This window comes from Dendrobates tinctorius, unplaced genomic scaffold (genome assembly GCF_039654945.1).
Source record: "Dendrobates tinctorius isolate UK_male_01 unplaced genomic scaffold, ASM3965494v1 ptg000432c, whole genome shotgun sequence".
Lineage (NCBI taxonomy): Eukaryota > Metazoa > Chordata > Amphibia > Anura > Dendrobatidae > Dendrobates > Dendrobates tinctorius.
Genome location: NW_027362095.1, coordinates 563,598 through 577,840, shown reverse-complemented (window position 1 = coordinate 577,840; position 14,243 = coordinate 563,598). Strand labels below are relative to the sequence as shown.

Below are 14,243 nucleotides of genomic sequence, written 5' to 3'. Positions count from 1 at the left end.
CTAGAGACAGCAGACAGACAATCCTTGGTATTTTGAATTAGGGTAGGGGTGATGTCAGGGGAAGAAGTGTATAATTGGGTGTCATCAGCATAGAGATGATACTGGAACCCAAATCTGCTGATTGTTTGTCCAATAGGGGCAGTGTATAAAGAGAAGAGGAGGGGGCCTAGGACTGAGCCCTGCGGGACCCCGATAGTAAGGGGACGAGAAGAGGAAGAGGAGCCGGAAAAAGATACAGTGAAGGAGCGGTCAGAGAGGTAGGAGGAGAACCAGGAGAGGGCTGTGTCCTTGAGGCCTATAGAGCAGAGCATAGTGAGGAGGAGCTGGTGATCCACAGTGTCAAATGCGGCAGAGAGATCCAGGAGAATCAGCAGGGAGCAATGACCTTTCGATTTAGCTGTTATTAAATCATTAGAGACTTTAGTGAGGGCAGTTTCAGTAGAGTGTAAAGAGCGGAAACCAGATTGTAAGGGGTCGAGAAGAGAGTTATCTGAGAGATAGCGGATTAGACGGGAGTGGACCAGGCGTTCCAGGAGATAAGAGATGAAGGGAAGGTTAGAGACAGGTCTGTAGTTAGCAGTGCAGTTCTGGTCCAGGGATGGCTTTTTAAGTAAACATTGGCCCACATGTCAGATTATGCCTTGCAGATCCTAAAAAGGGACACACGCATTGCCAAAATGATGAACGATGATGACTACTGGTTGGCCAGCATCCTGGATCCACGCTATAAAGGCAAATTGCAAAACATCATGCCACAGGAGAACCTTGACCTAATATTGGCTAATAAACAAGCAACTCTGGTAAATCGGTTGCTTGAGGCATTCCCAGCACACAGCAGCGGTGATGGTTCTCACACGAGCCGTACGGGCCGGGGGCAGCTTGGCAGAGGTGTTCGTGGTGCACACAGCAGAAGTGGCGTTGGAGACAGGGGTTTCATGACAATGTTGTGGACTGATTTTTCAAGTACCGCTCACACAACTGGTAATACTGCATCGATGGAAAGTGACAGGAGACAGCAGTTGTCAACTATGGTTACAAACTACTTTTCCTCCCATATCGATGTTCTCCCACACAGGTCATTCCCCTTTGACTATTGGGCCGCTAAACTGGACACCTGGCCTGAATTGGCCCAATATGCCTTACAGGAGCTCGCTTGCCCAGCTGCAAGTGTGCTATCGGAAAGAGTCTTCAGTGCAGCTGGATCAATCCTGACAGAAAAAAGGACCCGTCTGTCAACCCAAAATGTGGATGATCTAACCTTCATTAAAATGAACCATGCATGGGTTTCCAAGGATTTTGTCCCACCTTCCTCTGATGACACATAGGGTGACAGAAAAATGGCTTGCTTTGGTCCACCTCTTCCTGGGACTTGACCTATTTCACCTTTTGCATCAGCTGAATGTCCAACATCAACATATGCCACTTTCTAAAACTCCCTAACTGTGCTGCCTCCCCCCCCATGGCCGGGGTCACCACCTAGCGCACGACACCGTGCGAGTGCCGTTGCCCTGGACAGGTGGGTAGGCCGACTCTTGGGCGCGGGCACTGGTACAGGGTCCTTCATAGTGCAATCAAGTGTCTCTGACGGTGGTGGTGCACACCCGCCGTCAGACACACCGCCGTACTATGAGGGGCCCAGTGCCAGTACCGACGCCCACGAGTGGGCCCCCCTTGCTTGGGCAGGGCCCCAGCATTTGCAATCTTTACCTCTCCCTGCTCCTCCGCTGTGTAGTCTGGGCCGTCAAATCCATACTGTGCCTGACACCGTCTGAGCCTGCCTCCTGATGTATAGACATATATTTTGAATGTGTACGCTATCCATACATGTTATCCGGGGAAACGGTATCCTTTCTAACCTTTGTGCAATCACGTGCAATCCATACTGGGCCTAACACCGTCTGAGCCTGCCTCCTGAGACATATATTTTGAATGTGTACGCTATCCATACATGTTATCCGGGGATACGGTACCCTTTCTAACCTTTGTGCAATCACGTGCAATCCATACTGGGCCTAACACCGTCTGAGCCTGCCTCCTGAGACATATATTTTGAATGTGTACGCTATCCATACATGTTATCCGGGGATACGGTACCCTTTCTAACCTTTGTGCAATCACGTGCAATCCATACTGGGCCTAACACCATCTGAGCCTGCCTCCTGAGACATATATTTTGAATGTGTACGCTATCCATACATGTTATCCGGGGAAACGGTACCCTTTCAAACCTTTGTGCAATCACGTGCAATCCATACTGGGCCTAACACCGTCTGAGCCTGCCTCCTGATGTATAGACATATATTTTGAATGTGTACGCTATCCATACATGTTATCTGGGGATACGGTACCCTTTCTCACCTTTGTGCAATCACGTGTAATCCATACAGGGCGTGAGAACGGCTGGCGAGCTGTTAAGCAAGCTACAGCACCTGTGGTTTGCACACGTAAGTTTTTCATTTTTTCAGGAATGATGGTTAGGCCTAATTCCGGAACTGCGGTTGACCTGCACTTACTGGGAAATCATTGTTCGCGGGTAATAATTGTAATCAGTGATCCCCATCACTAACGTTGTTCAGCGGGTTATCTGCACCTGTAAGCGACAAACGCTGGCCTTTTCAGTGTAGCGCACATGCAGCCACGGACATGTAAGGGCATGACACACCAGTTATTGGCCAATCTCATGTGCCAGAGCCTCACGTGTCCCTCTAGTAAGCCGGACTCGGACCGCGGGGCATGACGGAGTCTCGTTCGTTAACGGAATTAAGCTTGCAATGTGTGCATCTGTTCTGTAGCTGGCATGGTTGAGGTTTCCCAGGTGGAGTCGAATTTAACCGTAGGCTCCACTCCTGGTGGTGCCCTTCTGGACATTCCTTTAAGGTTCAGCTTTGCAACCATACTGCCCACGTAAAACAAACACTTTGCCTTCATCAAAGCTGTTTGGAGGGTCATGACTCGTGGGAATAACGCCGCCCAATCAGTTAACCTGCTAGAGAGATCCTTCGTTGCTCCCAAGCATGACATCACACTCCCTAGGAAGAAGGTAATGCCACTGTGGTGACCGTACTCCTGGGGGCGACACAAGTGCACTGATGCCCAACCATTGCTCGATGAATCTGCTGGTACATTGACCCAGACCACTACATTCCCCTCGCACGCTACACGACCTGAATCTGACCCTGATGAAACTCAGGTTACCCTTCCCATATACAGTTCCATCTTACACGGTGACAAAGAGGAAGATGCAGATGAAAGTGCAGGTTCGGCCCACCCGCCATCAGACACACGTACTATCAGGGGCCCTGTGCCAGTGCCGTCGCCAACGAGTGGGCCCCCCCTGCTTGCCCAGGATCACAGCACTTGCAAAGTTGAAATACTGTGCAGTGAAATGGAAGATGGGGATGACGAGGAGTCCAGACTAGTACAGGGATTCCCTAGCGAGGAGACTTATTTGATTGTTTTCAATGTTGGGACAGCAATTTTTGGGGAGCACTATACTCTGGAGAATGATAGATGGGGCCCACCATACACTGGAACATTCCAAAGGTGGACATCAGACACTGGAGCAGCATTTACAGGGCCCATTATACACTAGAGCATTAGAAATGGGGCCCATTATGTTTGGAGCATTATTTGGGCCCATAAGACAGTGGAGCTTCATCCATGGGGACCAACATATACTGTAGCATTATGTAGAGCTCATCATATACTGTTTCAAACATTATATGGGACCAATGATTCTGTATGGAGAAATAGATGGGCCTCGTCATGAGATGTAAAAAGTGAGGTATTTTTCATTGTACTATACCGCTATTTCTCTGCCGTATCGGAGCATGATGAGTTGTGGTATGTGTTAAAGGGGCGCTCTTTCGCCCAGGGCACATGAAAACCTGCAGCCAGCCCTCCCCCCCCACAACTTTAGCAAAATAACCCCCATTTTTCAGTGCGTAACTTGTATTATGAAGTTAATTAAGGTTGACAAGCTTAAGTAAGAAGAATTGATGCTTTTGGCATTCAAATGGGCACTGTAGGTGTGTTTCCTGTCCTCCTCTCACTGCTGACTTTTATTCCCCATTGACTTACATTGGGTTTCGTGTTTTGGGACGACCCCGACTTTTCCCTATAATCGGACGATCTTGCTCGACCCGACTTTTGGAAAAGTCGGGTTTCACGAAACGAAACGCGACCCTAAAAAACCAAAAGTCACTCAACTCTAGTGACAACCACTACACTTCAGAAACTCCATGCAAAGCTAAAGATGTTTAAATATGCTGAAAGGAAACTGAAAAAGAAAAAAGAATCCAGCCAAAGTCAAGAGGTCTTCCTCTATGTCTGAAGACAGGACAAAGTGCATTTTGCAACACAGGAACCTTTCATTTGTCAGGCTATTGGAAAAAAGAACAAACAGGGAAACAAAACCATTTTCCACAAAACATTCTCATGCCTTTGTCCAAAAGCCAAAAAGAAAAAGCACCTAGATGCCTGCTTTCGCACCTTGATCCTATCAGGTGTTACTTGAATTAGGAAAACTTAGACACTGTCAAAAACACACATGCTTGCCAAAAGCAAAAACTGGTAGAAATAATCACATTGGTAAAAGTAATGCTCATTAAACCAGCAATAGAACATGCTAACTAAGGCTAATTAAGCCAACAATATACGTTTGTGATCAAAATAAAGAAAAGCCGCATGTTTCTGCCCGGGATCAAAACAGGGAACTTTCAGGAGGATGGCAAACAGGACAATCTCTAACACTACAGTAACCAGACAAAACCATTTACTGTGGTCATGGCAAGTACTAAAGATCAAGCACTCATTGTCAAAAGCTCTATTTTGCACGAGAAACACTGTGTTTCTGCCCAGTTTCGAACAGACGACCTTTAGCGTGTAAAGCGAACGTGATAACCGCTACACTACAGAAACCAACTGATTTAAAAAAAACAAAAAATGCTGTGGTCATGGCAAGCAATAAGGAACAAGCACTGAAAGTCAAAAAGATGATTTTCCAAGAGAAATGCTGTGTTTCTGCCCAGTTTCGAACTGGGGACCTTTCGCGTGTAAGGCGAACGTGATAACCGCTACACTACAGAAACCAGCAACAAGCACTTACTGTGGTGACAACAAGCAATCGAGATCAAGAACTGAAAGTCAAAAGCTTGGATACCAAAGGGTATCGAACTGGGGACCTTTCGCGTGTTAGGCAAACGTGATAACCACTACACTACAGAAACCGGCTGCTGCAGGTTACTGTGGTCATGACGAGCCATCGAGAACAAAGACTCAACGTCAAAAGCTTTAATATCAACGCCTAATGTCATGCTTCTATCCAGTTCCGAACTGGGGACCGTTCGCGTGTGAGGTGAACGTGACAACCACTACACTTCAGAAACTCCATGCCAAGCTAAAGATGTTTAAACATGCTGAAATGAACTTGAAGAAGAAAAAAACATCCAGCCAAAGTCAAGAGGTCTTCTTCTATGTCTGAAGACAGGACAAAGTGCATTTTGCAACACAGGAACCTTTCATTTGTCAGGCTATTGGAAAAAGAACAAACAGGGAAACAAAACCATTTTCCACAAAACATTCTCATGCCTTTGTCCAAAAGCCAAAAAGAAAAAGCACCTAGATGCCTGCTTTCGCACCTTGATCCTATCAGGTGTTACTTGAATTAGGAACACTTAGACACTGTCAAAAACACACATGCTTGCCAAAAGCAAAAACGGGTAGAAATAATCACATTGGTAAAAGTAATGCTCATTAAACCAGCAATAGAATATGCTAACTAAGGCTAATTAAGCCAACAATATACGTTTTGATCAAAATAAAGAAAAGCCACATGTTTCTGCCCGGGATCAAAACAGGGAACTTTCAGGAGGATGGCAAACAGGACAATCACTACAATAAAGTAACCAGACAAGAGCATTTACTGTGGTCATGGCAAGCATTAAAGATCAAGCACTCATTGTCAAAAGCACTAGTTTGCAAGAGGAACGCTGTGTTTCTGCCCAGTTTCGAACTGAGGACCTTTCGCGTGTGAGACGAACGTGATAACCGCTACACTACAAAAACCGGACGCAAGCGCTTACTGTGGTGACAACAAGCAATCAAGATCAAGAACTGAAAGGCAAAAGCTTGGATACCAAAGGGTAACAGCGTGTTTCTGCCCAGTTTCGAACTGGGGACCTTTCACGTGTTAGGCGAACGTGATAACCACTACACTACAGAATCCAGCTGCGGAAGGTTACTGTGGTCATGACGAGCCATCGAGAACAAAGACTCAACGTCAAAAGCTTTAATATCAACGCCTAACGTCATGCTTCTATCTAGTTTCGAACTGGGGACCGTTGGCGTGTGAGGCGAACGTGACAACCACTACACTTCAGAAACTCCATGCAAAGCTAAAGATGTTTAAACATGCTGAAATGAACTTGAAAAAGAAAAAAACAGCCAGCCAAAGTCAAGAGGTCTTCCTCTATGTCTGAAGACAGGACAAATTGCATTTTGCAACACAGGAACCTTTCATTTGTCAGGCTATTGGAGAAAAAGAACACACAGGGAAACAAAACCATGCTCCACAAAACATTCTCATGCCTTTGTCCAAAATCCAAAAAGAAAAAGCACCTGGATGCCTGCTTTCGCACCTTGATCCTATCAGGTGTTACTTGAATTAGGAACACTTAGACACTGTCAAAAACACACATGCTTGCCAAAAGCAAAAACGGGTAGAAATAATCATATTGGTAAAAGTAATGCTCATTAAACCAGCAATAGAATATGCTAACTAAGGCTAATTAAGCCAACAATATACGTTTGTGATCAAAATAAAGAAAAGCCACATGTTTCTGCCCGGGATCAAAACAGGGAACTTTCAGGAGGATGGCAAACAGGACAATCACTACACTACAGTAACCAGACAAGAGTGTTTACTGTGGTCATGGCAAGCATTAAAGATCAAGCACTCATTGTCAAAAGCGCTAGTTTGCAAGAGGAACGCTGTGTTACTGCCCAGTTTCGAACTGAGGACATTTCACGTGTAAAGCGAATGTGATAACTGCTACACTACAGAAACCAACCGATTCAAACAAACAAAAAATGCTGTGGTCATGGCAAGCAATAAAGAACAAGCACTGAAAGTCAAAAAGATCGTTTTCCAAGAGAAAAAGCTGTGTTTCTGCCCAGTTTCGAACTGGGGACCTTTCGCGTGTGAGGCGAACGTGATAACCGCTACACTACAGAAACCGGATGCAAGCGCTTACTGTGGTGACAACAAGCAATCGAGATCAAGAACTGAAAGTCATAAGCTTGGATACCAAAGAGTAACAGCGTGGTTCTGCCAAGTTTCGAACTGGGGACCTTTCGCGTGTTAGGCGAACGTGATAACCACTACACTACAGAAACCGGCTGCGGAAGGTTTCTGTGGTCATGACGAGCCATCGAGAACAAAGACTCAACGTCAAAAGCTTTAATATCAACGCCTAATGTCATGCTTCTATCCAGTTTCAAACTGGGGACCGTTCGCGTGTGAGGTGAACGTGACAACCACTACACTTCAGAAACTCCATGCAAAGCTAAAGATGTTTAAACATGCTGAAATGAACTTGAAAAAGAAAAAAACAACCAGCCAAAGTCAAGAGGTCTTCCTCTATGTCTGAAGACAGGACAAAGTGCATTTTGCAACACAGGAACCTTTCATTTGTCAGGCTATTGGAGAAAAAGAACACACAGGGAAACAAAACCATGCTCCACAAAACATTCTCATGCCTTTGTCCAAAATCCAAAAAGAAAAAGCACCTAGATGCCTGCTTTCGCACCTTGATCCTATCAGGTGTTACTTGAATTAGGAACACTTAGACACTGTCAAAAACACACATGCTTGCCAAAAGCAAAAACGGGAAGAAATAATCACATTGGTAAAAGTAATGCTCATTAAACCAGCAATAGAATATGCTAACTAATGCTAATTAAGCCAACAATATAAGTTTGTGATCAAAATAAAGAAAAGCCACATGTTTCTGCCCGGGATCAAAACAGGGAACTTTCAGGAGAATGGCAAACAGGACAATCACTACACTACAGTAACCAGACAAGAGCGTTTACTGTGGTCATGGCAAGCATTAAAGATCAAGCACTCATTGTCAAAAGCGCTAGTTTGCAAGAGGAACGCTGTGTTTCTGCCCAGTTTCGAACTGAGGACCTTTCGCCTGGAAAGCGAACGTGATAACCGCTACACTACAGAAACCAAACTATTCAAACAAACAAAAAATGCTGTGGTCATGGCAAGCAATAAAGAACAAGCACTGAAAGTCAAAAAGATCGTTTTCCAAGAGAAAAAGCTGTGTTTCTGCCCAGTTTCGAACTGGGGACCTTTCGCGTGTGAGGCGAACGTGATAACCGCTACACTACAGAAACCGGAAGCAAGCGTTTACTGTGGTGACAACAAGCAATCGAGATCAAGAACTGAAAGTCAAAAGCTTGGATACCAAAGGGTAACAGCGTGTTTCTGCCCAGTTTCAAACTGGGGACCTTTCGCGTGTTAGGCGAACGTGATAACCACTACACTACAGAAAACGGCTGCGGAAGGTTACTGTGGTCATGACGAGCCATCGAGAACAAAGACTCTACGTCAAAAGCTTTAATATCAACGCCTAATGTCATGCTTCTATCCAGTTTTGAACTGGGGACCGTTCGCGTGTGAGGTGAACGTGACAACCACTACACTTCAGAAACTCCATGCAAAGCTAAAGATGTTTAAACATGCTGAAATGAACTTGAAAAAGAAAAAAACAGCCAGCCAAAGTCAAGAGGTCTTCCTCTATGTCAGAAGACAGGACCAAGTGCATTTTGAAACACAGGAACCTTTCATTTGTCAGGCTTTTGGAGAAAAAGAACAAACAGGGAAACAAAACCATGCTCTACAAAACATTCTCATGCCTTTGTCCAAAAGCCAAAAAGAAAAAGCACCTAGATGCCTGCTTTTGCACCTTGATCCTATCAGGTGTTACTTGAATTAGGAACACTTAGACACTGTCAAAAACACACATGCTTGCCAAAAGCAAAAACGGGTAGAAGTAATCACATTGGTAAAAGTAATGCTCATTAAACCAGCAATAGAATATGCTAACTAAGGCTAATTAAGCCAACAATATACGTTTGTGATCAAAATAAAGAAAAGCCACATGTTTCTGCCCGGAATCAATACAGGGAACTTTCAGGAGGATGGCAAACAGGACAATCACTACACTACAGTAACCAGACAAGAGCGTTTACTGTGGTCATGGCAAGCATTAAAGATAAAGCACTCATTGTCAAAAGCGCTAGTTTGCAAGAGGAACTCTGTGTTTCTGCCCTGTTTCGAACAGAGGACCTTTCGCGTGTAAAGCAAACGTGATAACCGCTACACTACAGAAACCAACCAATTCAAACTAAAAAAAAAATCCTGTGGTCATGGCAAGCAATAAAGAACAAGCACTGAAAGTCAAAAAAAACATTTTCCTAGAGAAAAAGCTGTGTTTCTGCCCAGTTTCAAACTGGGGACCTTTCACGTGTGAGGCGAACGTGATAACCTCTACACTACAGAAACCAAGCGATTCAAAGAAGCAAAAAATGCTGTGGTCATGGCAAGCAATAAAGAACAAGCACTGAAAGTCAAAAAGATCGTTTTCCAAGAGAAAAAGCTGTGTTTCTGCCCAGTTTCAAACTGGGGACCTTTTGCGTGTGAGGCGAACGTGATAACCGCTACACTACAGAAACCTGAAGCAAGCGCATACTGTGGTGACAACAAGCAATCGAGATCAAGAACTGAAATTCAAAAGCTTGGATACCAAAGGGTAACAGCGTGTTTCTGCCCAGTTTCGATCTGGGGACCTTTCGCGTGTTAGGCGAACGTGATAACCACAACACTACATAAACCGGCTGCGGAAGGTTACTGTGGTCATGACGAGCCATCGAGAACAAAGACTCAACGTCAAAAGCGTTAATATCAACGCCTAATGTCATGCTTCTGATAGGAACTGAAGGAGTTAAATTGAGTTCCGTCTATGTTGCATTCTCTTGTTTAAAACCTTATCTGTTCTTCGAGGAGATGTCTCAGACATCTCCCTTGTGAACCAAGGTCAAATACCTCTGCTTTTTCGCCTAAATGACTTTCTTTGTCGAAAACAAGTTGTAAAATCATTTGTACTGCGCATGTCTGTAAAATGTTTAAATTCTTTACTATAAAAGACGGAAGCCTAACTGATAAGCCAGAGGCGTCTTGAGAGGCATCCCGAGTGGTATTATACAGCCGTGTCTGTGTTATCCTTCTCGACGGAGCAATTGATTAGAGACATATGGTGCTTCACACCTAAGAACATCGGTCCTTCAGATGAAAGAGTAATCTGAGGGATCCTGACAGTTTCCTGGCGCCCGAACAGGGACCTCTCCAAGACTACCCGATCTACAGACCACTCCAGTTACTGATGAAATTGTGAACAGCAGACCTAAACACCTGGCCAGGTAAAAGATCAATTTTTCTCTTCTCTGCTCTTCATAATCTATCATTATAACTAAGGTCCGTATAAAGGGGAATCTAGTAGAGGAGGGGGCCGTAAAATCAGGTCCATATAAGAACTCTGAGGAAATCGGGTGTGACATGCATATGTAATTTCTGCTCGAATGAGAGGTTACTGTAGGTTCTGTCTGTGCACAGCTATTTTTAGAAAAAGAGCTGATGCAAATCAAAATGGGAGAGGTCTGACATTATGGAATATAAGGCTGGGTGAACAGTTCATACTGCGCAGCCCGGACGGACAAGTTTTTCACAATAGACGATTCCGCACTAGAAATAGAGGAGGTTGTTGAATGGCTACTTTGATTTGAAAGGTTGTGGAAAGTAGAAAAATAAGCTGCACAGTAGGTATTCGTTCAAAGAGTGGTGATATTGCCTAACTGGGCCATGTGACAGCGTCCTTTCGGGGAGGTCACCGCCTAAGCTTAAATCAACACCCTTTACGAATAAACCTTGTGACAGATAAGAGTGTGACCGAATGAGCACAGGACCGTGAAATGAGCCTGTGACAGGATATGACTGAAGAACCCCAGTAGATGGACACTTTATTTACAATCCTGTGTGTTGTGGGAGTATTTCTGTTCGGATGCTACATAGCATATAAGTACACGAAACACGTAGTACACCGAGGAACAGACACTCCATTTAGCCTGTTAGCACCTTAGGAAGAAGGTAACGAGGTATAGTAGAGCCTAGTCTTGAGCTTACCCAATACACCACCTAAGGCAGGGGACTAACAGGAAGACAACAAGAGAGACAGGATAAGAATAAAAGATAAAATGGGGAACAGTCAGGGAAAGACACCTGAAGAAGGAAATCGGTTATGTGATATAATTGAGGATAGATATGGAAGTAGTGCAGCAAAGAACCTGGAAAAAGTATTAATCAAATCCAAAGTGCAAGATAGGCAGGCTGTGTGAATCCTTGTATATATGTCTATGAGAACCTCTGAATAAGATGAGAGATGAGTAATTGAGTATAAAAAAAAAAAAAAAAAATCAGTGAATGAGCACGTATGAATGAATCATCACACATCATTTTTGTGTCAAGAGATTTGTGACCTTTCTAGTTGTGGTGGAATCCCGGACAGATGCGTTATAGATATTTCAAATCTACATCTGAGACTGAATGAATTGAGTAATGATATAGTTCGTGTTATATGTGGCATTACATTGTAAAGTTTCCTGAATGCATTTGGCCAGAAAAAGGGCAAGGCATGGTTAATCTCATTATACAGTTATCTGCCCTTACAGTGAAATCCCGTGATTTTGAGTTTCTTTGTAGAAATTGATTTTGATAAGTCTAAAGAACTACAGAATTCTGTGAAGGACGACGCTGCATTCTGACGGGAGGGGTGAAGGATGGCGCTGCGTAGTTTTTCTTCTCCCTTCGCTCTTATCTCTGCTGAGTGTGAGCTGTGCTCAAAATTCTCTGTAATTCTATCCGTAAGGTACACGCTGAAAGATTTGTGCATTTTAAAGCAACAGTACTTAATTGAAGATTGGAAGTTAAAAGTAAGATATGGTGCCTAATTTAGAAGGGAATTGTAAGTGATTGCTTGGTCATTAATGTGTTTGAACCTGCTTCTAGTTGTGTGATTGATTTGTATAGCAAATTGTGTCAAATTACAAAAGACAGAGAAGGAAGGAAGCAGTAAAACAAGTGGGACAAACATTGAAAAAGGCAAAAATACCAGAGTGTGAATGTTTGGATGTACAAAAAGGCACAGACAAGGGAAGAAAATAGCAAGTGAATAAATGATGCTTGAGAATGTGCAGCAGTATGGAAGGTGTATTATGAATGTTTGATTGACAAAGTGTAACCAGAGACCCAGACAAAATAGATGGACTTGTAAACACTGTGGTCAGACTCAGACAAACCCAGACTGAATAGCTACTTGTGTGACCTGTGCTACTGACCTAAGAGAATTGCACTAAATCCTATCCAGACAAGATCATAAGAAGCTGACATAATAGTGTGGATAGTGGGTAGTGGGGACATTGGCCCTTGAGGAGTAAGCTGACAGTAGACATCAGACGGCCAACCCCATCAGGACCTAGAAGTGTGACTAGAATAAGAAAGATGCAGGTGTTTGTATTATCCCTGGAGCCCCTCTGACCAGCTAGCTTTGCTGAAGCAGCTGCCTGCCCCTGAAGACCAACCATTCCCGTTTTACAGACACATAAAGGAAGTACAGCAGACATATAAGTGTACCTGGGCAGACCTAGAGAGGTTGATGAGTTTAAAGGCAGGTGACGCACTAGATCATATAATTAAGACACACAGATGTGACAAAGAATCAGGCTTGGGGCATGGATGATAAATCTGCACGATCTGGGGAGACGTACTGTGAGTCACTAAGACAATGGGCTGCAGTGGAACAATCAGAGCAGTCTGTACTCCTGACTAATGTGACACAGCAAAGAGGAGAGAGAGTAGAGATATACCTTGGACGGTTACAGCTGAAATGGGCAGACATGGGGTACATTTGCATAAATCCACTTGATGTTAGAATACTGGTGAATGCATTCATTGACGGTATGAACAAAGACTTACGAGACGCAGTACAGACAGCCAGACCTGAATGGAGACATGTAGATCCGAAAGACCTCCTTAAGGTAGCTAAAGAAATTGAGCAAACAAGGACAATAAAACGACCTGTCATGTATGCTGGAGCACAAGGAAAAAAGTGGAGACGTAATAGGGAAGGCATGTGAGATGACACTGACGTTTCACATGACATCCATGCCATACTCCTACAAGTTCAACCAAAACATCTGTCTATGGCCAGACAGCTCTGACTTGAGTGTGCTCTACTAATTCCTGAGTATGTCACTCCTCAAAAGATGTAACGTTCTGAATCCAGCCACCCTCCTGCCTGTGGATTCAGAAAAGGGGGAATTGGTGACCGTATTGGCAAGTGAGGAAGGATACTTTGACATGACGCATGAACATGTCTGCATAGAACTGATGAGTCAGGAGACAGTTGGGTTTGCACACATTCATGAAAAACCTGTTCCTAATGCAGACTTTGAGTTTCTTTTTTGTAGATGGCCCCAGATACCACCAGGATGGACGATTCTACACTGGATATGCAGTAGTATACTCACATGAGGTAATCCGAGCGGAACCACTCTCTCCTCACATGTCGGCGCAGGAGGCAGAGTTGAAGGCACTCACTGAGGCGTGTAGAGCCGCTGCAGGTAAAGTCGCTAATATTTTCACAGATTCGAAGCCCATTAAAAATGCAGAGCTGGTGAAACAATTGATGGAGGCATTGATGTTACCAGTCCAGGTTGGCATTGTCAAGGTAAAAGCACACACAAAAGGTGACTCCGTGGAGGTAGAGGGCAATAGAAGGGCGAACGAGGCTGCTAAAATAGCACAAGGCGGCCTAGAGAGAGCAGTGGACGGTGGCGGGGAGTCAGCGTATTCCAGCCACATTGGGTCTAGATGTCCTGAAATCCCTCCAGCAAAAGGCTGCCCAAACAGAGAAGGTACACCAGGGGAGACTGGGAGCTGAGCTGAACTCAAATGGAGTATGGGAGAATAAGGATAAAATGTGCCCACCAAAGTCCCTGTTCCCAATCATGGCACAAGCAGCACATGGCCCCAATCACACCTCAAAAAGTCACATGTGTGCCATGGTAGATGCCTTCTGGATCGCTCCTGGCTTCAGTTGCGCAGCTGCGAAACTTGT

General features: G+C 44.4%; 4 non-coding genes across 4 annotated transcripts; all 4 read right to left on the bottom strand.

Moving 5' to 3' along the window:
* Positions 1–5,017: 5,017 nt before the first annotated feature.
* TRNAV-UAC (transfer RNA valine (anticodon UAC)) lies at positions 5,018–5,090 on the bottom strand. The gene has a single exon. It is a non-coding gene; the product is annotated as a tRNA-Val (tRNA).
* Positions 5,091–7,163: 2,073 nt separating this feature from the next.
* On the bottom strand, positions 7,164–7,236 carry TRNAV-CAC (transfer RNA valine (anticodon CAC)). Its single transcript has one exon. It is a non-coding gene; the product is annotated as a tRNA-Val (tRNA).
* Positions 7,237–8,333: 1,097 nt separating this feature from the next.
* TRNAV-CAC (transfer RNA valine (anticodon CAC)) lies at positions 8,334–8,406 on the bottom strand. Its single transcript has one exon. It is a non-coding gene; the product is annotated as a tRNA-Val (tRNA).
* Positions 8,407–9,333: 927 nt separating this feature from the next.
* Positions 9,334–9,406, bottom strand: TRNAV-UAC (transfer RNA valine (anticodon UAC)). The gene has a single exon. It is a non-coding gene; the product is annotated as a tRNA-Val (tRNA).
* Between the last annotated feature and the right edge of the window lie 4,837 nt (positions 9,407–14,243).